The sequence below is a fragment of the Myxine glutinosa genome, chromosome 2, assembly GCF_964187855.1.
Source record: "Myxine glutinosa chromosome 2, kmMyxGlut1.1, whole genome shotgun sequence".
In the NCBI taxonomy this organism is placed as follows: domain Eukaryota; kingdom Metazoa; phylum Chordata; class Myxini; order Myxiniformes; family Myxinidae; genus Myxine; species Myxine glutinosa.
In genome coordinates, this window is record NC_136262.1 from 51777556 (window position 1) to 51786273 (window position 8718).

Below are 8718 nucleotides of genomic sequence, written 5' to 3' on the forward strand. Positions count from 1 at the left end.
GTGCTGTGCATGAAGATATCCGTGCTGTGCTGATATCCGTGCTGTGCTGCTCTCACCCACGAAGAACCAACACGGGACGAACGCGAGTTTCGGTTTCGGGATTTAAAGGAAGTTGCTCATCATAATATTTAACACGTCACACTTTATTTATAACACAGCTGTAGGTACCAACATTTATAACACCACTTTACCAACATTTATAACACTACTGTACCAAAATTTATAACACTACTGTACCAACATTTATAACACTACTGTACTGAAGGAGCTGGGGCTCCCACGTCGATCGGAAGAATGGACGCGACAAAAAGCTGGAATTCATCCGAGTTGCTTTAATCAAACCAAAACACTCAGGCACTCTGAAAAGCCCGTTTATCGGGCAGCAATATATATACATATTATCACGGAGCGTTTGCCCAGGAAAAGCGAGAGGGGGCGGGGCCCAGCGTCCTGGCTGCGGCCTGGCAAGTTGAGGGCGAGCCTGCCCGGGCGTCCTGGACGAGCCCGGCATGGTGATCGCTCCGCGTCCTTGATAGGTGCAAGGCGATTGTGAAAACCCAGCGGTAGCCGCTACACACGTCCCCCCAGAATCGACTTGCACCGGCAGGGTCAATTTGAGGGGAGTCCTGATGACCCGGCCGAAGCGACCCCTGGCGGGTCGTGGGAGGGGGTCCGGTGTGGTGGTGGGTGGTCGAGTGGGGGGCACCGTGGACGGGGGGCGGCCTCGCCACGGCGGAAGGGCCACCCGTGGTGGGTGGTCGACGTCCACGTGCGCCGGCTTGAGGCGGTCCATCGCAATCCGGTCCGACCTGCCGCCGATGTCGATGACGAACGACTTGTCGTCCCGTCGCAGCACCCGGAAGGGCCCGTCGTACGGCGGCCGGAGTGGCCCCCGATGTGCGTCGTGACACACAAAAACATACTCCGCTGTGCGAAGTGCTGGGGGGACATAGGACTGGGGGTCACCGTGGTGGGATGTTGGCACGGGGGCAAACCGTCGGGCGGCCTCCTGGAGGTCCGAGCGCTGGTGAGCTGCGGACCAGGGACTGGTAGCGTCGGGCACGAATTCGCCCGGGACGCGTAGCGCCTGGCCATAGACAAGCTCGGCGGTGGATGCCTGGAGGTCCTCCTTGGGGGCCGTGCAGAGGCCCAAAAGGACCCACGGCAGCCGGTCGGCCCAACCGCCGTCTTGAAGGCCGGCCATGAGCGCGGCCTTCATGGAGCGGTGGAATCGCTCACACAACCCGTTTGCTTGGGGGTGGTAGGCCGTAGTACGGTGGAGCTTGACCCCCAGGTTGCGGGCGACCGCGCCCCACAGCTCGGAGGTGAACTGTGGTCCGCGGTCTGACGAGATGTCCGCCGGTGCGCCGAAGCGGGCGACCCAGGTGGCGATGAAAGCCTGCGCCACGTCGGCGGTGGTGGTGGAGACGAGGGGAACGGCCTCCGGCCACCTGGTGGTCCTGTCCACCATGGTGAGCAGGTGTGTGAACCCCCGTGACGGGGGGAGGGGGCCCACCAGATCCACGTTGACGTGGTCGAAACGTCGTTCGGGCACGGTGAAAGGTGCCAGCGGGGCCTGGGTGTGTCGGTGGACCTTGGCCCGTTGGCAGGCCGTGCAGGTGCTGGTCCAATCGCGGACGTCCTGACGAAGGCCGTGCCAGACGAATCGCGCCGACACCAGCTTCTGGGAAGCTTTCCAGCCCGGGTGGGAAAGGCCGTGGAGGGAGGCGAAGATGCGGCGTTGCCAGGTGACGGGCACGATGGGGCGAGGCTGGCCTTGGGAGACGTCGCAGAGCAGGACAGTGTCCGCGAAGGGGATGTCGGCCAGGCGGGGGCCCGTGTCCGCCGCCCGGAGGGCTTGCACCGTGGTGTCGGTGGTTTGGTCCGCCGCCATAAGCGCAAAGTCCACGCCCAGGTGGACCGCGTTCGCGCTGGCCCGGGAAAGACAGTCGGCCACGGCGTTGTTTTTGCCGGCGACGTGCCGGATGTCCGTGGTAAACTCCGACACGGCGGAGAGGTGGCGCTGTTGGCGGGCCGACCACGGCTCCGTGACCTTGGCCATGGCGTAAACCAACGGCTTGTGGTCGACGAACGCCGTGAAAGGTCGGCCCTCCAGGAGGTGGCGGAAATGGCGGATGGCCAGGTGTAGACCGAGGAGCTCCCGGTCAAACGTGCTGTATTTGAGCTCGTTCGGCCGGAGCTGCCGGCTGAAAAAAGCGAGTGGCTGCCAAACCCCGTTCACCCATTGCTCATGTACGGCGCCCACCGCGTAGTAGGAGGCATCCGTGGTGAGGGTGATGGGAGCGTTGAGCACCGGGTGAGCGAGCAGTGTTGCGTCGGCGAGGGCCCGCTTTGAGCTTTGGAAGGCCGCATCCATTGCTGCGGACCAGGCGATGTCGTGCTTGGCCGGCTTGCCCCGGAGGGCTTCGTAGAGGGGCCACATGAGTTGAGCAGCGCGGGGCACGAAGCGGTGATAAAAATTCACCATTCCCAGGAATTCCTGCAGGGCCTTTATGGTGCGGGGACGCGGGAACGTGGTGATGGCCTCGACCTTGGTTGGCAGCGGCACGGCCCCGTTCTTGGTGATGTGGTGGCCCAAAAAATCAACGGCCGTCGTGCCGAAGTGGCATTTGGCCGGGTTGACGATGAGGCCGTGCTTGCTGAGGCACCCGAACAGTGTTCGGAGGTGGAGGAGGTGCTCGGCCCGGGACGTGCTGGCGACGAGGATGTCGTCCAGGTAAACGAAAAGGAACGGCAGGTCACGCAGCACGCCGTCCATCAAGCGCTGGAATGCCTGAGCCGCATTCTTGAGACCAAACGGCATCCGCAAGAATTCGAATAAGCTGAACGGCGTGATGACTGCCGTTTTAGGGACGTTGGCCGCCCTGACAGGTACCTGGTGATATCCCCGTATGAGATCAATTTTCGAAAAAATGACCCGTCCCGCCAGACGGGCGGAGAAGTCTTGGATATGTGGGATCGGGTACCTGTCGGGGGTGGTAGCATCATTGAGACGGCGGTAGTCGCCACACGGGCGCCATCCACCCCCCGGCTTTGGCACGATGTGCAGTGGCGAGGCCCACGTGCTATCGGAGCGCCGCACGATGCCGAGGTGCTCCAACGGGTCGAATTCGGCCTTCGCCACGGCGAGCTTGGCTGGGTCGAGGCGGCGGGCCCTGGCGTGGACCGGCGGGCCCGTGGTTGGTATGTGGTGCTCGATCCCATGCCGTACTGCGACGGCCGAAAACGTCGGCCGCGTGAGGGCCGGGAACTCCGTGAGCAGGCGAGCAAACTCGTTCGCCGCCGGGACGGCGCATGCCAGCTCGGTCGGCGCGGAGCTGCTCAATGTGCATACCAGGGAGCTGAAGGTTTCGGCGTTGATTAAACGACGCCGTTGGACGCCCAGCAGCAGTCCGTGTGCGCAGAGGAAGTCGGCGCCTAGCAGAGCCATGGACACGTTTGCGGTTACAAACGTCCAAGCAAAGCATTGGCCGCCGAAGCAGAGGGTGACGTTGCGCGGGCCGAAGGTGCGGATGGTCGATCCGTTGGCCGCAACCAAGGAGGGGCCGCAAACCGCGGATTGCCTGTCCTGGTCAGAGGCGGGTATGACGCTCAGTTGGGCGCCGGTGTCGCACAGGAAGCGCCGCCCAGACGCTTTATCCGTGATGAAGAGTAAGTTGCCCGTGTGGCCGGTGCTCATGGCTGGTAATGAACGCCGGCCCGGCCGTTTCCCGGCCTGCCGAAGGTGCACGGGGGTCGGCATGTCCGGGCCTTCTGTCCGAACCTGGCATGATAGTAACACCATGCTTGGTCAGGTGGAGGCCCCGGTCGTCGTGCTGGAGGTGGTCGGCTCGGTGTAGCGGCCGCCAATTGCGTCGGCAGTTCGGTCGTCGACCGTGCCGGGTGCTCGGGCGCCATGGGTGTTGCGTCGGACGGCGGTGGGTCCCATGTCGCCGCTGCGATGCGCTGTCCTGCGGCGATCTTGTCGGCTTCTCTGGCAAGGGCCCGGGGATCTGTGATCGTCGTGCTTGCCAGGGCGAGCCGTACCGCGTTAGGCAGCTGACGGAGGAACAGCTCCCGGAACAGGAATGCCGGAGAGTGCTCGCCGAGCAGTGAAAGCATGTAGTCCATTCGCTCGGAAGGGCGCGTGTCGCCGAGCTCGGGCAGGTCGAGCAGGCGCCGTGCGCGTTCCGCCGATGGGAGGGCGAAAGCGTCGAGGAGGAGCTTCTTAATCGCGCCGTATTTGTCAGCGGCTGGCGGGCTCTCGAGGAGGCTCAGGGCGCGGGCCGCGGTGGCCGAACCGAGCGCTTGTACCACATGGTGGAAGCGGGTGTCGTCGGCCGTGATGCCTCGCAGGGCGAACAGGGAATCCGCCTGTGCGAACCAAACCGCCGCGTGAGCCTCCCAGAAGGTAGGCAGTTTAAGGGCGACTGCCGTGTCCATGTCGGTAGGTCACCAATGAAGGAGCTGGGGCTCCCACGTCGATCGGAAGAATGGACGCATCAAAAAGCTGGAATTCATCCGAGTTGCTTTAATCAAACCAAAACACTCAGGCACTCTCCCGTTGGAGACGGGAGACAAACGGGGTAACCCGTTTATCGGGCAGCAATATATATACATATTATCACGGAGCGTTTGCCCAGGAAAAGCGAGAGGGGGCATGCCCGGGCGTCCCGACCGAGGCCTGGCAAGTTGAGCGCGGGCCTGCCCGGGCGTCCTGGACGAGCCCGGCATGGTGATCGCTCCGCGTCCTTGATAGGTGCAAGGCGATTGTGAAAACCCAGCGGTAGCCGCTACAGTACCAACATTTATAACACTGCTGTAGGTACCAACATTTATAACACCACTGTACCAACATTTATAACACTGCTGTAGGTACCAACATTTATAACACTGCTGTACCAACATTTATAACACTACTGTACCAACATTTATAACACTACTGTACCAACATTTATAACACTACTGTACCAACATTTATAACACCACTGTACCAACATTTATAACACTGCTGTAGGTTCCAACATTTATAACACCACTGTACCAACATTTATAACACTACTGTACCAACATTTATAACTCTTGTACCAACATTTATAACACTACTGTAACAACATTTACAACACTGCTGTGCCAACATTTATAACACTACTGTACCAACATTTATAACTCTTGTACCAACATTTATAACACTACTGTAACAACATTTACAACACTGCTGTGCCAACATTTATAACACTACTGTACCATCATTACAACAATACTGTACCAACATCTATAACACTACTGTACCAACATTTATAACACCACTGTACCAACATTTATAACACTACTGTACCAACATTTATAACTATTGTACTGTAGCGGTTGCCGCTGAGCATACACAATCGCCTTACACCTGCCGAAGATGCAACCAGGGAGCGATCACTGTACCGGGCTCGCCCAGGCCGCCCGGACATTCCCAGATGCGCCTTTCCCGGGCATGCCCGGACTCGCCTTTCCTGGGCTCGCCCAGGCCGCCCGGGCACGCCCGGTCTCGCCTTTCCCGGGCATGCCCAGACTCGCCTTTCCCGGGCTCGCCCAGGCCGCCCGGGCACGCCCGGTCTCGCCTTTCCCGGGCATGTCCAGACTCGCCTTTCCCGGGCTCGCCCAGGCCGCCCAGGGACGCCCAGTCTCGCCTTTCCCTGGCATGCCCAGACTCGCCTTTCCCGGGCTCACCCAGGCCGCCCGGGCACGCCCGGTCTCGCCTTTCCCGGGGATGTCCAGACTCGCCTTTCCCGGGCTCGCCCAGGCCGCCTGGGCACGCCCAGTCTCGCCTTTCCCGGGCAAACGCTCCGGCATGACTTGTTTGATTGCATATATATATTGCTGCCCGATAAACAGGCTTTTCAGAGTACCCGAGTTTTGGTTTTGCTCAATAAAGAAACTCGGACGAATTCCCGTCTTTTGTCGCGTCAATACTTTCGACTCGCGTAGGAGCACAGCTCCTTCACTGGTGACCCCCGACATGCACACGGCAGTTGCCCTTAAACTGCCTACCTTCTGGAAGGCTCACGCGGCGGTTTGGTTCACCCAGGCGGACTCCCAGTTTGCCCTGCGAGGCATTACCGCCGACGACACCCGCTTCCACCATGTGGTAGCGGCACTCGGCTCCGCCACCGTGGCCCGCGCCCTGGGCCTCCTCCAGCACCCGCGAGCCGCCGACAAGTATGGCGCGATCAAGACGCTCCTCCTCGACGCATTCGCCCTCTCACCGGCAGAACGCGCACGACGCCTGCTCGACCTGCCCGAGCTCGGCGACACGTGCCCGTCCGAGCGAATGGATTACATGCTCTCGCTGCTCGGTGAGCACTCCCCGGATTTTCTTTTCCGGGAGCTGTTCCTCCGCCAGCTGCCCAGCCAGGTACGCTTCGCCCTGGCAGGCATGCAGATCACGGATCCCCGCGCCCTCGCCAGGGAAGCCGACAAGATCTCCTCGGCAGGCCAGCACATCGGGGTGGCTACCTGGAGCCCGCCGCCGTCCGAGGCGATTTGGCGCCCGAGTGCCCGGTGCGGTTGGAGGCCGAACTGCCGGTGCAACTGGCGGCCGCCACGCCGCGCCGACCGCTTCCAACACAACGGCCGGGGCCTCCACCTGACCAGGCGTGGTGTTGTTACCACGCCGGGTTCGGACAAAAGGCTCGGACATGCCGACCCCCATGCACTTTCGGCAAGTCGGGAAACGGCCGGGCCGGCGTTCATTACCAGCCATGAGCGCCGGCCACTCGGGCAGCTTGCTTTTCATCAAGGACAAAGCGTCCGGGCGGCATTTTCTTTGTGACACCGGCGCCCAACTGAGCGTCATACCCACCTCCGAGCAGGACAGGCAGACCGCCGTTTGTGGCCCTTCCTTGGTCGCTGCCAACGGATCGGCCATCCGCACCTTCGGCCCGCACAACGTCACCCTCTGCTTCGGCAGCCAGCGCTTTAATTGGACCTTTGTGACGGCAAGCGTGCCCATGGCTTTGCTAGGCGCCGACTTCCTCTGCGCGCACGGGTCGATGTCAAACGGTCGATGTCAAACTGCTGGATGTCAAACTCAAACTGCTGCGACCGATGCTGCTGGTCGATGTCAAACGGCATCGCCTTGTCAACGCCGAGACTTTCAGCTCCCTGGCATGCACGATGAGCAGCTCCACGCCGACCAAACTAGCATGCGCCCTCCCGGCGGCGAACGAGTTCGCTCGCCTGCTCGCAGGGTTCCCAGCCCTCACGCGGCCGATGTTTTCGGCCGTCGCAGTGAGACATGGTATCGAGCACCACATACCAACTACGGGCCCGCCGGTCTACGCCAGAGCCCGCCGACTCGACCCGGCCAAGCTCGCCGTGGCAAAGGCCGAGTTCGACGCATTGGAGCACCTCGGCATCGTGCGGCGCTCCGATAGCGCGTGGGCCTCGCCACTGCACATCGTGCCTAAGCCGGGGGGCGGCTGGCGCCCATGTGGCGACTACCGCCGCCTCAACAAAGTTACCACCCCCGACAGGTATCCGGTCCCGCACATCCAGGACTTTTCCGCCCGTTTGGCGGGGTGGGTCATTTTCTCGAAAATTGACTTAATACAGGGATACCACCAGGTACCTGTCAGGCCGGCCGACATCCAAAAAACGGCCGTCATCACACCGTTCGGCCTGTTCGAATTTCTGAGGATGCCATTTGGCCTCAAGAACGCGGCCCAGGCTTTCCAGCGCTTGATGGACGGCGTGCTGCGCGACCTGCCGTTCCTCTTCATCTACCTGGACGACATCCTCGTCGCCAGCACGTCCCGGGCCGATCACCTCCTCCACCTCCGAACACTGTTCGGGCGCCTCAGCGAGCATGGCTTAATCGTCAACCCGGCCAAATGCCACTTCGGCACGACAGCCGTTGACTTTTTGGGCCACCACATCACCAGGAACGGGGCCGTGCCACTGCCAACCAAGGTCGAGGCCATCACCGAGTTCCCGCGTCCCCGCTCCATCAAGGCCCTGCAGGAGTTCCTCGGCATGGTGAATTTTTACCACCGTTTCGTGCCCCGCGCTGCTCAGCTCATGCGGCCCCTTTACGAAGCCCTCCGGGGCAAGCCGGCTAAGCATGACGTCGTCAGGTCCGCAGCCTTGGACGCGGCATTCACAGGCGCAAAGCTGGCCCTCGCCGACGCAACGCTGCTCGCTCACCCGGTGCTCGATGCTCCCATTGCCCTCACTACGGACGCCTCCGACTATGCGGTGGGCGCCGTACATGAACAATGGGTGAATGGGGTTTGGCAGCCACTCGCTTTTTTTAGCTGGCAACTCCGGCCGAACGAGCTAAAATGTAGCACATTTGACCGCGAGCTCCTCGGTCTATACCTGGCCGTTCGCAATTTCCGCCACCTCCTGGAGGGCCGCCCGTTCACGGCTTTTGTCGACCACAAGCCATTGGTTTACGCGATGGCCAAAGTCACAGAGCCATGGTCAGCCCACCAGCAGCGCCACCTCTCCGCCGTGTCGGAGTTTACCACGGACATCCGGCACGTCGCCGGAAAAGACAACGCCGTGGCCAAATGTCTTTCTCGGGCCAGCGCGAACGCGGTCCACCTCGGCGTGGACTTCGCGCTTATGGCGGCCGACCAGACCACCGACACCACGGTGCAAGCCCTCCGGGCGGCGGACACGGGCCTCCGCCTGGCCGACGTCCCCTTCGCGGACACTGTCCTGCTC